The 26,089-nt window shown below is 37.7% G+C and overlaps 1 protein-coding gene across 3 annotated transcripts in view; it reads left to right on the top strand.

Annotated features, from left to right (window-relative positions):
- SFRP4 (secreted frizzled related protein 4) overlaps window positions 1-26,089 on the top strand; it is a 181,022-nt gene that overhangs the window by 36,820 nt on the left and 118,113 nt on the right. For 2 of the 3 annotated variants that reach the window (XM_089316118.1, XM_089316120.1), the window contains exons 3-4: window positions 5,049-5,096; window positions 6,004-6,162. The gene's annotated coding sequence lies outside the window, so the exon portion shown is untranslated. The remainder of the gene's footprint in view (window positions 1-5,048; window positions 5,097-6,003; window positions 6,163-26,089) is intronic. The other variant, XM_089316119.1, reaches the window with a different exon arrangement.

Below are 26,089 nucleotides of genomic sequence, written 5' to 3'. Positions count from 1 at the left end.
AAAAGACTATATTTTCAGCAAACCTTATACATACAGGCATTTCTTTCTTTTTTGTTTTTAATTTTTAGGTCCCACATGTAAGAGAGAATATGTGATATTTGTCTTCCTGTAGTCAGATTATTTCACTCAATGTGATGTACTACAATTGCATCTATTTTAATGCAACTTGTAGAATTTCACTCTTTTTCATAACTGAATAATATTCCATTATATACATATGTATATATATGTATATATACACACCATTTTCCTTATTCATTCACCTGATGATGGACACCTTAGTTGATTCCATATTTGGCAGTTGTTAACAGTGCTGCTATAATCATGGTGGTGCAGGTATCTCTTTGAAACAATGTATTCATGACTGTTGGGTAAATACCCAGTAGTGGAATTGCTGGATCATATGGTAAGTCTATTTCTAGTTTTTGGGAAATCTTCATACTGTTTTCCACAGTGGCTGCACTAAATTGCAATAGCACCAATTTGCCATACCACCAACAGTGTAAAAATGTTTCCCTTTTCCACATCTTTGCCAACATTTGTTATTCTGTCTTTTGGCAGGAAATTATGGAGCAGAAAGGAAAAAAAAGGCATTAAAATTGGAAAGAGGAAGTCAAAATATCCATGTTTGCCAATGACATGATGTGGTACTAAAAAAGCCTAAACACTCCACCAAAAAAGCTGTTAGAATTGATAAACCAATTCAGTCAAGTTGCAGGTTATAAAACAAGCATACAAAAAAAGTAGCTTTTTTAAAAAAACTTTTATTTAATAAATATAAATTTCCAAAGTACAACTTTTGGAATATAGCAGCTTTTTCCCCCCATATCCACTCTCCCACCCACAACCATCCCATCTCCCACTTCCTCTCCCATCCTATTCTTCATCAAGATTCATTTTCAATTATATTTATATACAGAAGATCAATTTAGTATATACTAAGTAAAGATTTCAACAGTTTGCACCCACACAGAAACACAAAGTACAAAGGACTGCTTGAGTACAAGTTATACCATTAATTCACATAGTACAACACATTAAGGACAAAGATCCTACATGGAAAGTAGGTGCACAGTGACTCCTGTTGTTGATTTAACAATTGACACTCTTATTTATGTTGTCAGTAATTACCCGAGGCTCTTGTCATGAGCTGCCAAGGCTATGGAAGCCTCTTGAGTTCACCAACTCCGATCTTATTTAGACAAGGCCATAGTCAAAGTGGAAGTTCTCTCCTCCCTTTAGAGAAAGGTACCTCCTTCTTTGATGGCCCGTTCTTTCCACTGGGATCTCACAGAGATCTTTCATTTAGGTCATTTTTTTTTCCCACAGCGTCTTGGCTTTCCATGCTTGAAATAATCTCATGGGCTTTTTAGCCAGATCCAAATGCCTTAAGGGCTGATTCTGAGGCCAGAGTGCTGTTTAGGACATCTGCCATTCTATGAGTCTGCTGTGTATCCTGCTTCCCATGTTGGATCTTTCTCTCCTTTTTAATTCCATCAGTTAGTATTAGCAGACACTAGTCTTGTTTATGTGATCCCTTTGACTCTTAATCCTATCATTATGATCAATTATGAACTGAAACTGATAATTTTGATTAGTAAGATGGCATTGGTACATGCCTCTTCGATGGGATTGAATTGGAATCCCCTGGCACGTTTCTAACTCTACCATTAGGGGTAAGTCCAATTGAGCATGTGCCGAACTATACATCTCCTCCCTTTTTTATTCCCACTCATATTTAACAGGGATCACTTTTCAGTTAAATTTAAACACCTAAGAATAATTGTTTGTTAATTAAAGAGTTCAACCAATTGTATTAAGTAGAACAAAAAAATACTAAAAGGAATAAAGTAGTAAGTTGTTCCTCGAGAGTAAGGACAAGGGCTGATCAAGTCATTGTTTCTCATAGTGTTCACTTCACTTCAACAGGTTTCCTTTTAGTGTGCACCTAAAAGTAGCTCTTTCATATGATAATGATGAACTCACTGAAAGAAAAATCTAGAAAGAAATCCCTTTCACAGTAGCCACAAAAAATCAAATATTTAACCAAAAAAGTGAAATATCTCTACAATTAAAATTATAAAATATTGATAAAAGTCAAGAATATAAAAAAGTGGAAAGATATTTCTTGCTCATGGATTAGAAGAATCAAAATTATTATAATATCTATACTACAAAAAGCAATCTATAAATTCAATGCAATCCCCATCAAAATATCAATGACATTCTTTACAGAATTAGATAAAAACAATCCTGAAGTCCATGTTGGAAATCATAAAAAACAATTAGATAAAAACATTTGTAAAATCCATAGGGAATCACAAAAGACTCAGAATAGCCAAAGCAGTCTTGAGCAAAAAGTTCAACCTGGAGGTATCACAATTCCTTATTTTAAAGCATACTACAAGGCCATAATAAGTAAAGCAGCACGGTACTGGCAAAAAAATTTGGTACAAAATGGAACTGCATAGAGAGCCCAGAAATTAATCCAGATACATACAAAAAACTGATTTGCAGTAAAAGTGCTCAGACCATACATTGCAGTTAGAATAATTTTTTCCACAAAAGGTGCTGGCAAAACAGCATGTGTGTATTTAGAAGAATGAAATTAGATTATATATATGAAATTAGATTTATATCCAGTATAACTTAAGAAATTCAACAATAAAAAAACTAACCAAACCAGTTAAGAGATGGCCAAAGGATCTCAAACAGTTCTCAAAAGAAGAACTACAAATGGCCAAAAAAATATGAAAAAATACTCAACATTACTAGCCTTCAGGGAAATGTGAATCAAAACCACAATGAGATATCACCTTGCCCAGGAAGAGTGATGCCTCTAGCTTTGTTCTTGCCAAACACTTCTTTATTGTTTGGGAGATTTTGTGGTTCTCTAATAATTTCAGGATTTTTTTATATTTTTGTGAAAAACGTCATTTGGAATTTTGACAGACATTACGTTGAATCTGTAGATTGCTTTGGATATTGTGGACATTTTAACAATATTAACATTTCTGATCCATGAACATGTGATATCTTCCCATTTATTTGTGTCTTCTTCAGTTTCATCCATGATTTGGAGTTCTCAGCATGTAGATATTCCACTTCCTTTGTTAAAGTACTGCAAATATTTCATTATTTTTGTTGCTGTTGTATATAGGATTGATTTTTTTAGGATTTATTTCTTAATTCCTTTTACAGTTAAGTTTGTCAGTGTATAACAACATTAATAACTTTTGTATGTTGATTTTATAATTTGTAACTTTACTCAATTTTTTTTATTTGTCTTAACAGTTTTTTGGTGGAGCCTTTAGGTTTTTCTGTGTGTGAGATCATGTCTTCTGTAAACAAGGATACTTTGACTTCCTCTTTTCCAGTTTGGATTTCATTTATCTCTCTTGCCTAATTGCTGTGGCTAGGACTTCTAGTTCTTTGTTGAGTAGGGGTGGTGAAAGTGGACATTTTTGCCTTGTTACAGATCTTGGAGGAAACACTTTCAACTTTCCCCATTTCAGTATGATGTTAGCTATGGGGTTTTCGTATATGACCTTAATAGTGTTGAAGTATGTACTTTCCATACCTAATTTGTTGAGTTTTTTTTTTTAAGGTTTATTTTGTTTGTTTAAAAAGTAGAGTTTCAGAAAGAGAGGAAGAAGGGGGAGAAAGAGAGAGAGAGAGAGAGAGAAAGAGAGGCCACTGGTTCTGGTTCACTGTCCAAATGGCTGCAACAGTCAGGGCTGGAGCAGTCCAAAGCCTGGAGCTCCATCTGTATCTCTCACGTGGGTGGCAGGGGCCCAAGTACTGGGGTTGTCTTCTGCTCTTTTTCAGCACATTAGCAGGGAGCTGCATCAGAAATGGAGCACTCAGGACCGGAACCAGTGTCCACATGTGGTTTTGGCATCACAGGCAGTGACTTAACCTGCTGTGTCATAATGCCATCCCTGTTGAGAGCTTTTGTTCTTTAAGTATTTGATAGAATTCAGCTGTGAAACCTCTGGGTCCTGGACTTTTATTTGGTCAGACTTTTTTTTTTTTTTTTTTTTAATTACAGAATCAGTCTTCTTGCCCACTGTTGCTCTGTTCAGCTTTTATATTTCTTCAGGAGACAGTCTTGGCAGGTATATGTTTCTAGGATGTTTTTTCTTTTAGGTACCTGATTTCTTCTAGTTGTCCAATTTTGCCATATAATTGCTTGTAGTAGTTTCTTTTGATCCTTTGTTTTTCTTGTGTTATCAGATATAGCGATTCCACTTTCATTTTTTGTTATTTGTGTCTTTTCTTAGACTAACTAAAAAGTTTGCCAGTTTTATTAATTTTTTCAAAATACCAATTCTGTTTTATTGATATTTTCTATTGATTTTAATTTCTATTTCATTTGTTTCTGCTTCAATATTTGTTATCTCTTTCTTCTAACATTTTACTTGTTTTTTTCTTCTATTTCTAGTTCCTTGAAGCCTATCATTAAGTTGCTGATTGAGATATTTTCCTCTTTTAATATTGACACTTATTGCTATCCATTCCCTTTTTAAAACTACTATTTTTTGTATCTGATAAATTTTGATGTGTTGTATTTCCATTCGTATTTTTCTCAAGATATTTTTAAATTTCCCTCTTGATTTCTTTGAACCATTTATTGTTCAGGAGTATGTTGTTTACTTTCCCCATATTTGTGAACTTTCCAGTTTTTTACTTTTAGGTTAGTATCATTGTGTTCAGAGATGGTACTTGGTTTTATCTAAGTCTCCTTAAACTTACTAAGATTCCTCTGGAAGAGTGAGCGTAGCAATGACTTTCCACTGGGAGCTTTCAGCAGAGATGCCTTAGTGGTGAACGTTGTTAGGACCAGCTGCAGAGTATGTGACTAAAAGTGATACCCACAATTCCTTTGTATTTCTAACATTTCCGAATGTCCCAAGTGTGCTAACCTCACAAAAATACATTCTGTATGGTTATTTCTCTACTGTATTGCCACAGGTTTTTAATTGGAATCTTTAATCTACTAAAGTTATTTTTATTTGTGGATAGCTGTCTAACTGTTGTCTTTTCAGCAGGATGAAGGCTGATATCTCTCACTTTGCCATTTGGCTGACATCCAGGTAAGTTCTTTAGAAGGAATTGATTGACTAGTTGGAATGATTTTACTTGATATTTTTTACTCTCTTTGTTAGAGAATTTAGTATTATTGCTAAGATGGAAATTCCAAAAGCCATCTACAAATTCAAAAAATTCCAATCTGAATTCCAGTTTTCTTGTTTTTCAGAAATAGAAAAGAGAATTCACATGTTCATATGTAATTTCAAGAGGCCCTGAGTAGCAAGACAATGTTGAAAAACACCAACAAATTTGGAGGACTAATACTTCCAATTTCAAAATTTATAGGAAAGCATTAGTAACCTTTACAGTGTAGTACTGACATAAATGTAGACATACAAACGAATAAAATGGAATTGAGATTTATATCTTTGGCCCACTGATCTTTAACAAAGATGTAAAGAACATCCAATAGGAAAATAATATTTCTTCAATATGTGGTGCTGAGGCAACTGGATAACTTCATGCAAAAGAAGTAATTTTGGACCCCTTCCTCACAGCATTTGCAAAAGTTAACCCAAGATATATCAAGGAACTAAATATAAGAGATAAGACTATAAATTCTTAAGCTTAGAGATAATGATTAATGACCTTGGATTTGGAAATGAATTATTACAAATGATACCAAGAGCAAAAGTAACAGAAGAAAAAAATAGGTAACTTGGACCTTAACCAAATTTACAAAAACTTTTATACATCAAAGATATTATCAAGAAAATTAAAATTCAGCTTATTATAGGAAACACATTTTCAAATTGTTTATCTGACAAGAATCTAGCACCCAGAATAGTTGTAAAGTACTTTTCTATTCTGGGTGCTAGATTCTTGACAGATAAACATCATATGCTTGGGCTCCTATAACAAATAATTTATATGGGATAATTTATAAATAATAGAATTTTTTTCTCCTAGTTCTAGAGGCTGGGAAGTCTGAGCTCCAGGCACCAGCATATTTGGTGACTAGTGAGGTCCTGTTCTTCGGAGATGGCAGCTTCCTTGTCCTCACATGGCAGCAGCAGCAGAACTCATCCCTTCTTCCTCTCCCATTCATAGACATGGATCCCTCATGATGTAAGTACTCAAATGTTCTACCTCTTCTTATGAATACGTTGGAGGGTAAGTTTCAGGATATGGATTATGAAGGACATCAACTTTCAGACAATAGCACAACCTAGATAACAAATATATAATACATTTGAATAGATATTGTTTAACACAGTATACAAATATTGAATAAGAACATGAAAATGTGTTCAACTTCAATAGTCACTAGGGAAATGCAAATCACAATACAATAAGATACCAATTTATACTCACACACACGTATATACACATGTGTGTGTATATATGTGTATATATATATATATATATGATCAAGAAAAAGGAAAATAGTGTCATCAAAGCTATGGAAAAAATAGACAACCCTTGTACTTTGCTGGTAGAAATGTAAAATGATGCAGTAATTACACAAAGTTTACTGGTTCCCTCCAGGAAAGTTTAAGCATAGAATTAACATGTGATTCAGCAATTTTCTTCCAAGATATATAACCAGAAATTGAAGTTATTCAAAAAATACAGTGTACACAAATATTCACAGCATCACTATTAACAGTAGCCAAAGGTGGGAACAACCCAAATGTCTAACAGATGAATAGATAAAAAATTGTGGCATGTATGTTTAACAGAATGTTATTCAGCCATTAAAAGGAATGAAGTACTGATATATATATATATATATATATGCTACAATGTGGATAAACTTAAAAAGCATTATGAAAAATGAAAGATGCCAAGCACAAAGACCCAAGAAGTACAAATAAAATTGACAGATTCTTATCAGGCTAAATGGTGAACTAAATGGTGCATAATGCTAATTCTTAGGTCTAGGTCTCTTTGCTAATTGCAACAGTGTGTGTTGTTTACTCCAGGCATTTATTATATTTTTGTATTATAAACAGATGGGATGATCTCATTTAAAAGTGATTAGTAATCATTTTAATCTTTATTATCTGTTCTTATCTGCTATTTTATTGCTACCCTAAGTGCTATGATTTTGATATGGTTTATCTTCACCAAAACTCTGGTTGAGGGATTAATGTCTTTCTGACAAGACTGAGTTAGTTCTTCTGGGAGTTCCCATAAGAGCAAGTTGTTATAAAATTAATCCAGGGCCTGGTCTCCCTCTATCTTGCATATGTACCTCTACTTTGTACATGTTAGCTTTCCCTTCTTATCCATGTTGTGATACAGCTTGAGGCCCCCACCAGCAGCTGAGCAGATGCTGGCACCACACTCTTGAACTTCCCCACTTCCAAAGTCATAAGCCAGAGTAAACCTCTTCTTTATAAAGATAGTTTGTTATGGAAACCAAAAATGGAGTGACAGTATTCTGTTAGATACATTTAAAGTACTGCTTTTAAGACATAAACATGCTTGCCATATACTGAGGAGGAATGAGTGAATAGGAGAGATAATCAGATGGTTCAGGCTACTAACCTTTTCTGAAACCAGTCAAGAACCCTAGAAAATTGTGATTAGACTCTTTCCTACTCTCTTCTATTAGCACAAACCAACAGTGTATACTAAAATTATTGTATGTGATCCCACCCTGCCAATGCATACAATCTGTCTTTCAAAATCAATGGTACAACTTCAAGATGACTTGTGATTTTTGCTGCTGGGAGTTCGTTGCCTAACCTACTAGTTAAATACCTCTTCATAAACATATATGCATATTTGCAAGCTTCTTTGTCATGTGAGAACTTACCTTTGTGTAATGGTAGTCTGCAGGCTGCCCCAGAGCAACTCAGACCTAATGAAAATGCTTGAATCATTCAGTTTGTTAAATCAGTTAGAAACAGAGCAAGAAGAGATGGATTAAAACACTAAGGGAAGGTACACACAGGACAGAAGGACCACATCTGGATTCTTACTTAAGCATGTATAAATGCTTCTCTCCTGCTGCTGCATTAACATTCCTTTTTGGCATTTTCCTTACAACTTTGAGGTTGTAAGGACCAGAGTTAAGGTGAATAAGTGCCCAGAATTAACAATACCTACAAAGGTGCTCTCACAGAGACAGAGTAATATGGTCCTGTTCCAGTGACATCTTGAGGTCCTTCATCACTGATTAATCAGGAACAACTGCATGCTTATGTTTGTATAACTCTAACTGGGATGACCCACATCTATACCTATATGACATATTTTCCATATATTTCTAATCACCTTGAATGAAAAGTAAAATCATAAATGAAGAATCTAAGGTTTCAAAGAATTAAATTAATGCACACAGGTATTGTAGCACCTGCCTGTATTGTTCAATGCCTTGTGGGTCTTATAATACTGAAGGTGACTGCATATCTGCTTATATCTTCTCAAGACAACTGAGGACAGGAGATGCTATTACTAAATGTAACCTTTTAACAAGATGGCACCAGTGGGGAAGCCAATTATTTCTGGAACTTGATTGTTAACTCCAGGTGACAGGGTTTGTACCTAGTTATGACTATGCCCTTCCCACTCTGCCAGAACAGGTTGTCATTAAGTTGGTGACTGAAAATTTGACAGATGGATGTAGTATTGGTTTCATGGATTCTTTTCCATATCTTCTATGAATCTTGGCAATGTGGAAAAGGAAATTACTGCTGCACCTTATAAACATCAAATTTCTCTTATTTAGTCCCAGATTTCATTCGTGTTGACTGTTGGGGATGCTGAAGCCAAAAGATTGTGTCTCTAACAGAAAACCTTTGAGTTAATGAAAAGAATTCTAAATAGAAGTATTTCGTAAAGACCTATCCATTTGGCAATTTGGAGACTGAAAAATTGTTTATTTCCTTTAAGGAAAATTTTGGAGCAAGAGGCAACATTTAAGCAGATACTTGGAACTCAAAGTCAATGGCATAATTCAGAACAATCAAATTTAATATGGTTTGTGGTTTTGCAGTAAAATTTCATATAATCCTAAGCAAAAAAATGAAACTCCCTTCCCAGAGTCTAGGAAGGAACTTGAACTGATACTAAAAAATAAGTTAAACCAAACCAAAGGAAACAGACAGTAGGGATGAGAGGTTCTGCCAACACAGGATGGAATGGAACAGATAGTCACATACATTATCATTTTCCAAAACATCCTCTGCCCTGGAAGCCAATGTTACCATTTGGCATGCCAAAGGCCATGTGAGCAGCCATTAATAACAAGCTCAGGTCAACCATATCCTATGAATCTCTTAACCCTTTAATCTCACAGCAGTACTGTTTTGAAGATATGGTGGCATATTTCTTTGTAGAAGAAGTTTGAAGATTTGAGGTTGTCCAGAAGAAGTTGCCTCAAGGGATCTTTTCCATTCAGAAGTTATGTAATCTGCTTTCATTAAAGTCCAGAGACTCTCATGCTTTATGCTCAGAGAAGCAATTATCCATTTCACTTGTTTATAGTAGCTCAAAGGTACTCCCATGACAGGAAGAAATTGAAAATTACTTGTTCTATATCAGAACAGGACAGTTATAGGGCTGGGCCTTTGATGTAGCAGTTAAGTCATTGCTTGGGATGCCTGCATTCCATATTAGAGTGCCTGGGTTCAAGTCTGGGCTCTGCTCCCAATTCCAGCTTTCTGCTAGAGTACACCCGGGAAGACAGCAGGTGATGGTTCAAGTACTTGGGTTCCTACCACCAAAATCAGATATCTGAATTGAGTCCCTGGTTCCTGGCTTTGGCCTGGCCAACTACCAACAGGTTCTCTCTTTCATTTTCAAATATATAAAATATATTAATTTACAAAAGGTGACAGTTAAATTTGTGCCTACCATTTTAAGACAATAACAATAATCTATGGGAAGTAATTTTCTGCTTTTGGATATTCATTAAGCAAAAGACATTATAAAAAATAAACATCCTGGGGCCAGTGCTATGGTGCAGTGGATTAAAGCCCTGGCCTGAAGCACTGGCATCCCATATGGGCGCTGGTTCTAGTCCCGGCTGCTCCTCTTCCGATATAGCTCTCTGCTATGGCCTGGGAAAGCAGTAGAAGATAGCCCAAGTCCTTGGGCCCCTGCATCCACCTGGGAGACCGGAAGAAGCTACTGGTTCCTGGCTTTGGATCATCACAGCTCTGGTCATTGCGGCCATCTGGGGAGTGAACCAGCAAATGGAAGACCTCTCTCTCTGTCTCTACTTCTCTCTGTAACTATCTTTCAAATAAATAAAATAAATCTTTAAAAAAAAACCACCTCATGTAAACACATGAAATAAAAAAAATGATGATACTGAAGTGCTAGTTTCCTTTGTCTAAGCAGATACTGTATTTTTTAATTTCATTAGCATCCTGATTTAATCTTATAAATAGCTATTTTGTAGCAATTAAAGTCAGAGAAAACAAACTCTAAAAGTATTAAGTGATGACTCCCATTCAAAATGGGGCCTACCTTAAGCCCTCTTTTCCAGGGAAAATATAGGCAAAGTTTTCTTTGAAATTGAAATACACATTTCTTAGTGAATTTTTTTTTCATTTTTGTATTGTGGTAAAATACATGTAATATATATTTTACCATCATAACCATTTTCAAGTCCAGTGATACTAAGCACATTCATATTGTTGTACAACCATCACCGCCGTACACCTTCACTTTGTAATCTAATATTTGCTGTGAGTGTTGAGGTATTTTCCTTCTATTCCTGATTTATTGTGTGCTTTACTCATGAAAGTATAGTCAATCTTATTAAATACCTTTTCTTCATCAATTGAGATGATCATGTGGTTTTTGTCATCGAATCATTGATCTTGTGTTGGATTATGCTTGTGTTCCAGGAATAAATCCTACTTGGGCATAATGTATAATGCTTTCAGTATGCTATTGAATTAATCTTACTAGTACTTTGTTGGGGGATATTTTCATCCAATGTTTGTAAGAGAACTTGGCATGTAATTTTCTTTTCTTCCATATTATCATTGACTTGCATTGGATCAAAGCAATGCTAGCCCCATAAAATGAGTAAGGAAATATTTGGAAAGCCTTTAGAAATATTGGTGTTAGTTCTAGTTAGTTTAGAACTTGCTTGCTGGGAGATTTTTTGGATTACATATTTAATCTCCGCACTACTTTTTGTCTCATTAGATTTTCATTTCTTCATGATTCAGTTTTGGTATATTTTGTGTTTGTAAGAATTTATTAATTTCCCCTGGTTTATCAAATTTGCCCACATACAATTTTCATAATGTTCTCTTATAATACTTTTAATTTCTGTAGACTAAGTGTATTTCCATCTTTCATTTCTAATTTTAATAATTTGACTCTTTTTCTTTTTCAGTCTAACTAGTTTGTCAGTTGTTTTTCAAAGAACCGTCCCTTTGATTTTGTTAATTTTCTCCATTGATTTTCTATTCTCTACTTCGCGGACCTCTGCTCCTACATTTATTACCCTCTTTGTTTTGGTCTTCTTTTCCTAGCTCTCTAAATTTCAGTTATGTTGTTGCCTGAGGTCTTTCATGTTTTTAAAAATTTATTTATTTGAAAAGGAGAGAGTGAGAACAAGAGAGTGGGGGAGAGAGAGAGAGAGAGAGAGAGAGAAAGCGACCATGCTCGCTCATTCACTGGTTCACTCCCCAAATGCCTGCAGTAACAAAGGCTGGGTGAGGCCAAAGCCAGGAGCCGGGAACTCAGTATAGGTCTCTCACATGAGTGACAGGGACACAGTCACCTGAGCCACTCCCTACGGCCTCCAAGGGTGTATATTAGAAGGAAATTGGACTTGAGAGTAGAGCCAAACTTGATTTTCGGAAATCTGAAATGTTATATGGGCATCCCAAGCAGAGTCTTAACTGCTATACCAAATACCCATCTCTGCATTTTACATTGGCTTTAGATTTTTTATTTGTTTGAGAATTATGAGACAGAAAAGGACAAAGAGAGAGAAAGACAGAGATAAATCTCCTATCTGCTGATGCACTCCCTAAATAGCTACAATGGTTTGGATTGAAGCTGGTAGCCGAGAATGCAATTCAGATCTCCCATGTGAGTGATAGAAATCAAATTCCTTGGCGCTGTCACTGCTCTCTCCCAGGGTGTACATCAGCTGCAGTCAGGAGCCATAACCAGGAATTGAACCTAGGTATGTTCATGAACCTAAGTTGTATGTCATTAGATAAATGGATAAATAAAATGTGGTGTATATACACAATGGAATATTCTGCAATCTGCAATAAAATGGATGTAACCAGAGGATATCAGATTAAGTGAAATAAGTTGGAGACAGAAAGACCAAAACCATGTTCTCCTCATGTGGAAGCTAAAATTACTCTATCTAAACACAAAATGGTAATTACTAGAGGTTGGAATGGGTGGGGGACAGAGGGATTTGAATAAAGAGTACCAAATTTGAGTTAGATTGAAAAAATATTATTATATAACATTGTGGTGAGACTACAGTTCACAATAAGCTGGTATAAACTGTATGAACTAATAGAAGACCCTAAGCCTGCAATCATAAAATAAAGTCAAAGAAGGAAATGTCAGTTACCCTCTTTTAATTAGTACACTTTGTATAAATGTATTAAAATGTCAAACTCTAGCCCATAAATATGTGCATTTATTAATTGTTTTCTAAACAAAGAATAAGAAATAATGGATAGACTGAAACCATGGAAAACTTAGAAGCCACATTTACAGATAACTCACCATGAGGAAGATTCAATAAATGTAACTAATGGGAGAATTAGCAATTCAAAACTAGACTAAAAATACAATAATTAACAGTTGAAAAGTTAGATGGATAAATGATAGACGGGACCAATTAGAGTATTGATACATTGGAAGATTGATCAATAGGAAATATGGAGAAGACTTAAGTAAATATAGATAATTTCATAGAAAGTAGCTGATTAGGTCTAACAGGAGTTTCATAAGGGAAGAATGGGCCAGCCAATTTTGCCTATATGAGAATCGCATTGGTTGTTTCTCAATATAGTTGATACTGACTGTTGGAATTTCATTTTCTTCTTTAATTTCCTTGGCAGTGCACTTTCTAGTTTTCCATCTGTCTCCCTGGTGATATGTTAATGAAGGCATATGGGAAATCTAAGTTTAGAGAATCAATAGGGGAATAATGCTACACACTATATATAGCGTGTGAGTGTGAATTATGGAGAAATTCTCAAGGGATGGATTTTCGGATTAAACCATCATTCTGTCTCACGTTTACTAAGTTAAAGCAGAAGTAGACACATTATAAAACAAAACTGAACTTCAAGTTTAAAAATAATTTTAAAGCAATATATGATAAATGGTATATCTTCTTCATGTACAGATTTCTTAATCCACATTTATACTTTCATTCTCTCGCCTTAAACAAATATTTCTCTCACCTCAGAGCTCTGCTTTAGCACTTTCAGTCCATGTTCCAAGTGACATGGTTGACCTAGTTTCACAAGCACACTTAGAAAGCATTGTTATTTCAATTTTTAAAAATCCGTCTTCTGAGAGTATGACATCTTTTTATTTAATTTCTTCTACCTCACACTATTGTTATGAACTCTAAAAATGATCTCTTACAATATTCATTTAGCCTGATGATCCACTGTCTTCAGTCTATTTCAGTCACAATCTAGTCTTCCATTTTCCATTAACATCTTGAGGTACGCTTGTATATACACACATTCAGTATTGTTGTCTTTTTAATATTATTGTGTTCAAGTCAAGCCACGTGAGACATGGATCTAAAGTTTTCATCTCTGGCTTTTAGACAAGCAATGCTTTGTTATTTTGTTTAGCTAGTCCATTAAAATATACACTATTCAAGAAGTCAACTTCTGCTATAATGGTCATTGGGGAAGTCCAGGGAAGGGCTTTGTGCTACTGCTGGGAAAGGGAGATTTTCCTCTGGGCTCGTGAGCTGGCGTGTTTGTCTGCCGAGTGGCTTCAGTGGTTTCTTCTCTTGCTGAAAGAGCCAGAGAAAAAATAAAATGGAACTGTTGTCTATACCACAATGAGCCAGAGGAGAACAGTAGCTAACTGAGAGTTTTGTTTATGTGCTGCCCTCTCTGGCACACTGAATTGCTGTATTGACTGTATGTGCTTTTAGTTGTTACTGCAATATGACTGACCTATCCTGGATATTCACTGAGTTTTTATGCAGATTGCAGATACGTCCAAGGTGCTACCACTTGAAACTCCTAAAAACAACTTTCAAAGCATAATGATATCATGGCATGAAGGGAAAACAAATCTCATTATCTTATATCCTATATATAGTCCTGAAATGTTCACAGAGAAAATACTAAATAGAATAGTTAGAAATCTTTGTTTTCTTTCAGTCATGCTATCTCCCATTAAGCAGATTCCACTTCAAATGATGAGAATTGGCAAAAGATGGAGCCCGGTTTGGATCTCTGAGAATCAGATGGCCTCTGAGGTTCAACCCTGGGCTTTGAGAATTTTCTCTTCTAAGTGTTTTTCCCTTGCTCCTGAAGAGCTGAGGGATAAATCCAAATAATAAATTATATGAGTACTCAACATAAAATATCAAATTTATTAACAAAGGCAAAAAAAGAAAAAAATCTGTATGGAAATATGAGAAGTTCCTTTCTTCTTTTTGTAGGAGAGAAAATTATTCCGAGTCATCTGAGGAAAACAGTGCAATAAGAACCAAATTCTTAAGCCCTTATTCACTCAGTGCCTCAAATATTCATAGGCACTTATCCTAAGGATCTAGTACAAGTATCTAGATATCTCAGCATAATATGTATTATAAAATTTTAAGCCAAGATTGAACTGCTTTCCACTCTGTAGAAGCTGTAGATTTAATCAACCCTTTATCATGTCATGGAAGCATATCTGACATGAAAATACATTGTGTTCTTTTTCTCACTGACATTTGAATATGAACAAATGGCAAGCCCATGGAAAATTTGAATGAATTGTACAGAGAACACTCATATAAATGCATCTGGATTCTGTAATTAACATTTCACTATTCTTCCTTCTCATCAGTATGTTTTTCTGGGTCCACCCATCAGTAGATATATTTTTTTAAAGATTTATTTATTTATTTGGAAGTAAGAGTTACACAGAGAGAGGAGAGGCGGGGGGGGGGGGTCTTCCATCCGATGGTTTACTCCCCAGATGGCCGCAACAGCCAGAGCTGTGCCAATCTGAAGCCAGGAGTCAGGAGCTTCCTCCTGGTCTCCCACGTGGGTGCAGGGGCCCAAGGACTTGGGCCATCTTCTACTGCTTTCCCAGGCCACAGCAGAGAGCTGGATTGGAAGTGGAGCAGCCGGGACTAGAACCAGTGCCCACATGTATGGCAGCGCTTCAGGATTGAGCGTTAATTCGCTGTGCCACAGAACTGGCCCCCATCAATAGATATTTTTAAGGTGAATTTCATGTGACCAGTGTTGTAGTGCAGTGGGTTAAACAACTGCTTGAGACATCAGCATCCCAGCAGAAGCATCCCATATCAGAGTTACTATTTGAGTCTTGGCTAATGTTCTTCGACAGTTAATGTTCCCTGTTAATGCACCTGGGAAAGCAGTGGAAGATGGCTCAAATACCTGGGTCCCTGCCACTCATGTGGGAGACCAGCATGAAGGTCCTGGCCCCTGGCTTCATCCTGGTCTAAACCTGGCTGTTGTGGCCATTTGGGGAGTGAACCAGCAGATAGAAGTTCATTCTCTGTCTCTGTCTCTCTGTCTCTCTTTCTCTCTTTATCTCTGTTTTCTCCCTTTCTGTCACTCTGCCTTTAAAATAAAAATAAATAAATCCTTTAAAATTAAAATGAATTCCAAAGTAAGAGGCAGGTTTGAGTATACTTTCTCCTAAATATTTTAGCATGTATATCATTAACTAGAATTCAATATTTGGTATTTTAGGTAAAATTTACAAAGGAAAAATAATGAATCTTAAGTGGACCAATAGGTGAGTTTTGATACAGACATATACCTGTGTAACCCAAGCCCCTATCAAGATACAGGATGTTGTAGTCATTCCAGAAAAATCTCCCTTCCTTTCCTCGTTCTCTGCCCTCCCACCACAGCAACACTCTTCTGATTTTTTTTTCTACCAGAGATAAGCTTTGCCTGCTCTACATACATACAAATGGGTTCCTACAATGTGTACTCCTCTGGATAAGTTTTTTAATCAATATTATTTTTGAGATTCATCCATATTGCTGTACGTATGGATGGCTTATTCCTTTAACCTGAGTACTATTCCATTGTAAAAGGCATCATATTTTTTTTAATCTATTCTGAATAAAAACAAGCTATCTAGGAAATGTGAAATGTGAATATGTAACATGTTATTAAATGAAAAGGAAAAGACTGAAAACAGGATGGATAAATATAGTTTTATATTTGTAAAACACATAGACAATGAAACATACACACACACATTATAATAGTAAATTCCTTGAGTGATAGATTTTGGTGATCACCATTTTGACTTGCATGCTTTCTAGCTCTTCTGCAATCGACCCTGAATAACTACCATTTACCCTTTTCATTACGGGATTGCAAGTGATGGTGCTGGAAGGAACTGAGATTGGAAAGACAACCCTGGGCTATAATGCAGGCTCCTTTCCTGAACTCAACGGGAAGAACAGAAATGGAACTGCTTGGCTGGAAGAGCCACCGCAGATGACCGTCTCCCCACAGGAGTCACCAGAGTGCACTCTGGACAAACATCTTGTGAAAAAGTCTCCTCTAAATAAAGGCTCCCGTGGAAGTCCTATGCCTGGACGAGAAGCCACCTCAGAAAGCCTCCTGGAGTTATTTTTTGCTTCTTTACAAAGATTGTAAATTAATCTTTAGTTGTTTCCTAAGGAGAGCAGGGTAAAGAAAAAAAAATGAAGCATTTAAACCAAGGGGTTGAGATTAAAGAATGGCAAGCGGGAGGGGAAAATATAAATTGTACAAAAGGATAAAAAGAATTGTGTCAATGTGATGCATTTCTTCCTTTCCACCACATGAGTTACACAGAGCAGGTTTTAGTTTCACAGGCAAGATAACAATAGTCAAGTATGACTCCACAAAAATCATGGAAAGTGGTGACTTATTTGTGAATCAAATCTTGGCTACCTTTTTGTATAAACTCAAACTCTATTCTGTATCTATTAAGATCCTCAAATGTGTTGTGACATTTAAAACATTTTAAAAAGTTATGTCCTAACTTGAGGCCTTGTGAAATGAAATTTGTTTGTCATTAGAGCCAGCAGGCACTGGGGTCATTCACAATGGACAATGACCTGAGTGGTCCTCAGTTCAACCCTAAACAGCTCAGGCCTTCCTCAGGAAGCCACGTAGTCTACCTCCTTGTTGTTGGAAAACAGCACGGGGCTGAGGAGCTGGCCTTAGTTTTTCTCCTTTCCCACTCTTACTCAGAAGAGAAATGATATTAGAGCAAAGGATTAGTGTTGGGGCAGGCACAGATATCCAGACTTTCCCACATTTTTGAAAGTGAAACCATTAGCGAGGTGTACGCAGGGCCACATGAGGGTCGGTAGCTGCCATGGTTCCGTGAGTACCAGGCCTGCCTCTGCATTTATCCCTTTTATGTAAAACAGGTAATCAGAACTAGACCTTTGAGAGCAGCTCCTGCAGCCACAGGAAGGCAGGAGCTTCTGTAGCCCCATGGGCTTCTCTTCCAAGAAGAGCTGATTGAACAACCACTAGGCAAAGTAGGCAGTGCCCTGTGCACAGTGTCAGATTATGGCTTTGAATCCTAGCCCCACCCAAATGGTCGAAGCTCTTGTATTCTAAGTTGCTTTCTTAATATTGGGTGAAAGTGTAACAAATAAAATGTGTATTGTGTTACAGCACTTGCTACAGATCCGAGCCTTAACATCCCTAGTTAGAATAGTTGATTCAGATTTTTATTAACCATTTATTTGTTTAACACTTGGTACTAGGCATTGATGGCCGTATAAAGACAAATCATTTAACGATTGCAAACCTAAGACTTCTCTTGTCCCTCTGGTCTATCTTAATCTGAACACCAGGTGCACCAGTGACTAGTAGCCAAGAAGACTGGGAAGTTACTGAACCACTCTCAGTTTTCTCATTTGCTTATTAAAGATGATAAAAAGTATCTTCTAAAGCATCATCATCATTTTGAATAGTAAATGAGTTAATATTTATGAAGCACTTAGAAAGCTCCTGGCTCATAGTAAGTCTACCTATTTTTCTATTATTAGTGTTTTTAGATATGGTACTTGCTTTAAAGACATGAATGATTACAGACATGAGAATAACAATATATTGAACTCTTTGATGGACGCTTGGTTGGAAGAAAGCAGTGGCCAGTTTGGGTATGAACTAGAAACTTTATAGTAATTTATTTTTGACATTTGAATTAATGAGCTAACTAAGAACAGCTATATATCACCTCTTCTCCACCAAGAGATGAAAAGAAGCTCTTAATCTGCTCAAGCATTCCAGGTGTGGACTGATGCAGTGTCTTGTGATGGAATATGATCAACCAGAGCCTGGGAATGGTTCCCTTCCACTCCACCAACCTCCCTAAGTATAGGAGGTGAGGTGGGAAGGAGTTGCAAAGGAGAGCTTTAGGACATTGCTTATGACCCAGGGGCCATCTTTTCTGATCCTGTCCAGTACTATAATATCTCTTCTCAGAAGCAAAGCAATCTTTGCTGGCCTTTCCCATGGAACCTCCCTATTCTTTCCCAGATTTATTTCTCCTGGGGGACAGATTAGGTAGAATAGATGAATTGCACAACTTTTCCCCTTTCTGCCTTCGCTAAAATTATACTGATGTACTGGCCACAAAACACCAGCAACTCAGCAAGAAGAGTCTGCCAGGAGTCAGTGCTCGGACAGAGAACAAACACTGACTGGGGCCTGTTGGAGAAGGCAGAGGGAAATCAAGAAGGCAATCCCGGGTCGGAGACCAGCTGTCAGTTCTACGATCTCCAAGAGTTGGCTGCGGATGGACACCTGAGAACAAAGCCAAGCAAAAGAGCCGGCAGAGGTGAACGATGAGAGCACAAGGGTTATTTCCACTATGGTCACTGAAGAAATGGAGTCATATTCAAAGAAATAGAATCAGTTCGCATTCACAGCTATTCTGCGAGGCTTCATGAGATAACAATTGTCTAGATTTGACAGAAATATATATATATATATATAATTGACTATTGAAAAGCATGCTAGTACTTTCCACAAAAGAACGACATGATCAGTTCTTGTTTTTACCCATTAGGGACAATCTCTGCTGAGAAGTCCAAGGAGCTGCTGTGAGGTTGAGTCAGACAGCATGGCAAGGGTGCAGTGCTGGAGGTGATGAAAGATCCATGTGGCACCAGAGTAGAGCCTCTCTCTTGACTGAGGGGACACCCCAAGAGCCTTTTCATCAGGAGCAACCACTTGCAAGTGCAGAGGTCCTCCCTCAAAAGTCCACTGCCTTTTTCAATCAATGTCAAGGTTTCAACCTTTTTTATTTTTAACTTTTTTTAAAGATTTATTTTGTTTATTTGAAAGACAGCCTTGCAGAGAAAGGTATAGACAGAGAGAGGTCTTCCATCCACTGGTTCACTCCCCAGATGGCCGCAACGGCCGGAGCTGCGCCGACCTGAAGCTAGGAGCCAGCAGCCTACCCTGGGTCTCCCACGTGGGTGCAGGGGCCCAGGTCATTGAAACTCATCATTCCAGCCCCAGCTTCCCTTGTGGGGAATGGCCTGGTTTGTTATCAGAGTCCCTTCTAAGCCATGATTAATGCCATAAATTCTATCCTTGATTCCTTCAGGGTTAATTCCTTTTACTCTGAAAGTCTGGGTTGATAAAGTCCTTTTAAGAACTGATCAGGGCCGGCACCGCAGCTCACTAGGCTAATCCTCCGCCTGTGGCGCCGGCACACTGGGTTCTAGTCCCGGTCAGGGCACCGGATTCTGTCCCGGTTGCCCCTCTTCCAGTCCAGCTCTCTGCTGTGGCCAGGGAGTGCAGTGGAGGATGGCCCAAGTGCTTGGGCCCTGCACCCCATGGGAGACCAGGAGAAACACCTGGCTCCTGGCTTCGGATCAGCACGGTGCGCCGGCTGCAGGACGCCAGCCGCGGTGGCCATTGGAGGGTGAACCAATGGCAAAGGAAGACCTTTCTCTCTGTCTCTCTCTCTCTGTCCACTCTGCCTGTCAAAAAAAAAAAAAAAAAAAAAAAAAAACTGATCAGTCTCTGCCATTTGTCATTCCTTTTCTCCAGATCCATGTTCCCATTCTCCCCAACAGAATTACAGGTAGAACACAAAGGTGATGCATTTCCCTATGACTTACCCTATATATTTACATTAAAAGAGCTTCAAGTAGAAACTTGAGAAAAATCACCTCCCATTAGAAAATCTTGTATAGCCTATTAGTAGATGGTTGCTGGCTCCTGGGGACAGCAATTGCATTATGTTCAATCCAATCCCCTGTGCTTTGAAAGATGCTACTTTCGGCCGGCTCCGTGGCTCACTTGGCTAATCTTCCGCCTGCGGCGCCAGCACCCCGGGTTCTAGTCCTGGTTGGGGCGCTGGATTCTGTCCTGGTTGCTCCTCTTCCAGGCCAACTCTCTGCTGTGGCCCGGGAGGGCAGTGGAGGATGGCCCAAGTGCTTGGGCCCTGCACCCGCATGGGAGACCAGGAGGAAGCACCTGGCTCCTGGATTTGGATCAGTGCAGGGTGCTGGCCGTAGCGGCCATTTGGGGGGTGAACCATTGAAGGAAGACCTTTCTCTCTCTCTCTCTCTCTCTCTCACTGTCTAACTCTGCCTGTCAAAAAAAAAAAAAAAAAAAAAAAAGATGCTAGATGCTAATTTCAAATGTTGGATGTCTTTCTCACTGGGTCAGCATTATCCATGATTATCCATGTAGACCTTGTGATCAGGGTCCTATTGTAACACGTGCCAATGTTGTGACTTTTACCACAGTATCGCTAAAGTCATGTCTTTTCTTTCCTATATCCAATCTGGATTGAAAGGAATTAAGACAGCTTTCTCTGTCTGATAGATTCAATATTTTAGTATTTAGAGGATTTAAGAAGTAGTGGATGAGATAAAAGAGAAGACAAAAAAGGAAGCAAAGAAAGAATTGGAAAGGATTTCTCTTGCTTAATGATGCATGGCCAGAATTAGAAGTCAAGACAGGAGGTCGTTAGGATCTGCATTGGAGTGTGAACGTGGGAAAGCAGAGTAAAAGACATCAAACACTTTATTCCAACTCAAGCTACAGTTCCTCTCTTTTCCCTATTCTGTATAGTTTGGGTGTCCTCAGCTATTCCCTGCATGTAAACAATGACAGGTCATACACATTCCCTCCCCATGTCTATGTGGAAAGGAAGTTTTGACTTACAAAACTGTGTTATCTACTGTGGGACAGAGCAGACCATAAAGATCTTCAGTTTCCTGGTTCTGGGCCCTGGAACAGGAATTTAAACCACTGCTTCATTATGGACTCTTTCACTTTCAGAGAATATTGTTGAAGGTGATTTTAGTTTGGGTCAGTGTAAGGGAGAAAAGCTCTTCCCCAGCTCATGACTAACTGCCCTGAGGGGTGGATGGAGGCCCAGGTTACTCAGAGCCCACGGGTCCTTGATTTATTTTTGTCCACTTTAAGGGTCATTGAAAAATGTGGCAGTCATGATTTGCTAAATCATGTTGGAAACAACCTCTAGAAATGTTAGCTTGGGATCAGATACACTGCACCTGGAAAATTCTGAGTCTCTTGGGTTGAAGAAAAATATGTCCAAGAGAAGTGGGAAAAATTCTTTAGCTCAGGCCTTCTTTTGTTGCTGACCCAGTCTGGGTGTTGTAGAACACATCCTGCCTTTAGATCAGTGATGCTAATTCAAGACACTGTCAGTTCATTTACTCAGTTAACAGAGAGTTCAAACTCAGGTGAGGCCACTAGTTTCTATGCCATAAACATTGCAGTGACAATGTGTTTGCACTTCCCTCATAAAATAACAAATTTGTTTCACTTAGGCAAAAATTTCCAAGTCTTATATATTGGAAAATAGTAGAATGTACTAAGGAATATAGTAGAATGTAATATCATAAAGCATTTCCAGAACTTTAGAATGGAAAATAATCTTATATGGGGAGAAACAACCATGAAAGGAAAAGCTTAAAGGAGGGGATTCATTGAGCCTTCGTTATCAAAACACGAATACATTCTGACTACTATTTATTTTCTCTTTAAATTAGGAAATATTTTACAGACATAGAAAAGCAGAGAGAAGAATGTAGCCAATATTCTTGCTATAAATTTTTGCTACATTTCAGTAAAAATTCTTCAGTCTTAATTTTAGATCCCTCTGCCATCTCCACTGGTCCCATTTCTCTCTGATCCTGCCCAAAGTAAACCATTCTTCTTAGTTTGCTATTCATCATTTCCTGAATGTTTTAATGCTTTGAAATCATATTTACCTATCCCTAAATAAATGCATAGTATTGGTTTTCTTGATTTCCCATCTTTTCTGCTTATTTCCATTTCCGTGTTTTCTGCTATGTTGGAATTCTATGTAACTAAGAATACAAAGAAATAGTACTGATACTAACACTGATTTTTCTAACTATGCGTGTGGTTAAGTACTAATACTGTGCAAATAACTCTTCACTCTTGTTTTCTGGCTTGAGATCTCGATCTGAGATTTCCAGAAGGTAAAGGTGAGCTTTAACACTGAAGTTAGATTGGAGCAGGGCATGAGGGAGTAGATACCAGGACTATGGCGTTGGCACAGAACGTTATCAAAGTATTGGATCAGTCAAAAATGTAAACATGGACCAGAAATACTGTGAGAACGTCGAGAGCTTTCATGTAGGAAGTCAAATGGTTTTGAAGAATTTATTTTACCACAAGACAGACAAGCATTTGACTCTTTTCTCTGCCCACAACATTAAAAAGCACACAATTAAGTTCTTTCACTTAGAGAAACTTACATGTCAGTTTTCAGAGTAATGAATTTCAGATTTTATTATTCTACACATGAATAATCTCTGTGAAACAGTTTAGAGTACAATGTTTTCTTGTCTATTATTTTCATGTATAAGATCATTTAAAATATTTTTATCAGAATTAAACCCTGTACAAATCTGTACCCGTTGTTTTGCTGCCTCTTCCAAAAGAAACTTCAGAGTTTTGGTTTGGAGCCCATCGGAATTCCTTCATCAGCACTTATTAGCTGTGTGACATTGGCCATGCTCTTTAACCACTGTAAGCTTCAGCTTCCTTTCTCTTAAGTGGAAATAATAGGGTTGTTTTGAGGATAAGTCAGAATCTGCATGTAGTAAGTGGTTAATGACTTGCAGTGATTCTAAGGCTCTCATAAAATATTTTAAAATGCCATTGCTTTTGTTTTGTACTTCTCAACATCTTCATGCAATTCTTTTGCGATTGCAAGTACCTTGTAACCTATGGCTTTGATTTAAATGCAATTATTTTTCACTGCAACTAGAATGAACTGTGTGATGTCTCCTGAATACAGCTGAGCCCTGTCCTTCACAGAACTTTTCTGTTACCCTCTCAGCACCTGTAACATACATACACTTTAATGCATTAAGGACAAAATCATGATAATCTCCACAGATGCAGATAACATATATGATAAAACTCATGATTTAATGACACTCTTAGCAAACTAGATTAGAATAGACACATGATAAGTTAATAGAGTAATGAAAAACAAAACACCAAACAATATTCTTAGTGATAAAAATGAAATTATTATTTTTAAAATTGGGAACAAAACAAGGATATTATTCTTTCTATTCAATATTTTGCCCTAGTTTATTGTCAGGTAGTCAGTGTAGTAACGTAAGAAAGAATACATGAAATGTACACAATTTGGAAATGATTAAACAAAAGTAGACTTCCACTATGTGCTGCTGATACTATTTCTGAGGGAGTTTTCAAATAGTTCATGGAAAATACCTTTATGAAGCTTCTATTCACAGATTTCAAAAATGTTTTGCACCAAAATAAACATGTATTTTAAAATAAATGTTTATTTGGAAAGCAAAGGAACAGAGAGAAAGATATGGGGTATGGAAGAGAGGAGAGAGAACTTCCTTTTGCTTTACGCTTCCCAAATACCCAGAGTTTCCATGACTTGGCCAAACTGAAGCCAAGAGAGCCAGGAAGTCCATCTGAGTTTTCCACATGGGTGACAGGGGCCTGAGGTATCAAGCCATCTGTTGCTTCCCAGGGTGTGCATCAATAAGAAGTTGGACTGGAAGCATAATTAGGACTTGAAGCCATGTACTCTACTTTGGGATATAGGAATTCCAAGGGGTGATAACTGCTATTCCACAATGCCTGCCTATTTATCTTTTAATTCCATTTTCTGTGACCTTTTTGAAATATCCATGTATATAAAATAATTAAATTTAATTCATGGTTTAATCATGAGAATTAAAGGGTGTTTTGGAAGATTGTTATGTATAAAATCAATATTTATAAAACAATTAATTTCTATATAGCAGAAACTACCAGAAAAAAAATTGGTGTTTGTAATAGTACCCTAGCATCTTATATCTAGTAGTTAATCTGACTACACAGAAAACTAAACTATAGAAAACCTAAATTTTGTGCTATAAGAAATGAATGGGAACAGGCATTTGGCCTAGTGGTTAAGACACCAGTGAAGATGCCCACATGCATATCAGAGTGCCTGGGCTTGAGTCCCAACTGAGTTCCTGATTCCAGATGCCTGCTAATGTGAATCTTGGGGGGCAGTAGTCAGGTTCCTGCACCTCCATGGGAGACCTGGATGGGAGTTTTTGCTTCCTGGCTTTCCCTCTAGCTGCAGCAAGTGTGGGCATTTGGGGAGTGAACTAGCATATAGCAGTTCTTCGTCTCTTTGCCACTTGAAAAAAAAAGCAGGAATGTTACAGCTTTTAAAAACTAGCTTATGTATCAGAAATGATGAAGCAGTGCTGCCAGACACTGTGGTAATCCTATGTTCTTGAAACAACTTACAACAATAGAGAAAATATATTTGCCTTCTGTTAGCCCTATTTTTCGGGAAGAAGTAAAGGCAGCTTAATGAATTGGAGACAGTTGGTGGTGGTTTATAAGGACTGAGACTAAAATTAAGTTGGAGTTTACAGAAAATAGCTTTGAATTCTCCTTTCCTGTCCCTGCTTAAGCCCTGCTGGCTGCCAGGGCTCTGAGTCATCTGGTGGGCAAGGAAGGCTGAGGATGACCAGCAGAATGCAAGTCACATCATCTGAAACAGATAGTTGTTAGAGTAAATACAAACACAGTTGAGGGTTCCTCCAGACCCTAGTGTTTCTGAAAACAGGCACATGTGGGCGCCAGGCTGGAAAGTGGGTGTTTGTCCAGGCTAGCTGTTAAGCAGGTGGCCAGCTCTGCAGGCTACACTGACATGTCTTGTTTCAGTGGCCAGTTTCCTTTGAGGACTCTATATAAGCTCAGGGTCTTGCTTACCTGATTGATCTAGGAGAGCTACACCATGCAGCAGAGGAGCCTGAAGAGCTGGGATCTGCATATGACCTCCACCTCATTCTGGGAACCAGGCAAAGAGCTCATCCTCTTTGCAAAGCTGACAGGAAGTTTTCCAAGGAAACATAAAAGCCAAGATCAGTTTAGCTTCAAAAAGTTCCTGCAACAAAGATTCCATGAACTCTCCCTGCAGGAGTGACATAGTTCTGGGCCAAGCTACTACTAAACACATGTGCAAAATGGACCACCCAGCGGGTGGCTTTTTCTCAATAAACTGGACTGCCTTGCATTTGCCTTCCCATGCTTACAACTCTTGGTCCAGAAACAAGTTAATGACACTGGTATAGTGTCCTAACGAATAATTCCTGTTCATTGTAGCCATCTAGGAGCAGATAACTGAAGGGAAAACTATTAATTTAGTGGCTGTTATGAGCAAAGCACTTGTAATGACAAAACATAGGAGCAGATTTGACAAAAATGAAACCAAGTCTCTAGTGCATTTTCTATCTGCCTTTCACACACACTCATACAATATGACAAATCCAGGCAGAAGTTCC

The sequence above is a fragment of the Oryctolagus cuniculus genome, chromosome 16 (assembly GCF_051225735.1).
Source record: "Oryctolagus cuniculus isolate XC-2025 breed Fujian yellow rabbit chromosome 16, ASM5122573v1, whole genome shotgun sequence".
In the NCBI taxonomy this organism is placed as follows: Eukaryota; Metazoa; Chordata; class Mammalia; order Lagomorpha; family Leporidae; genus Oryctolagus; species Oryctolagus cuniculus.
The sequence above is the reverse complement of the archived record's forward strand: the minus strand, read 5'-3'. Positions and strand labels throughout refer to the sequence as shown.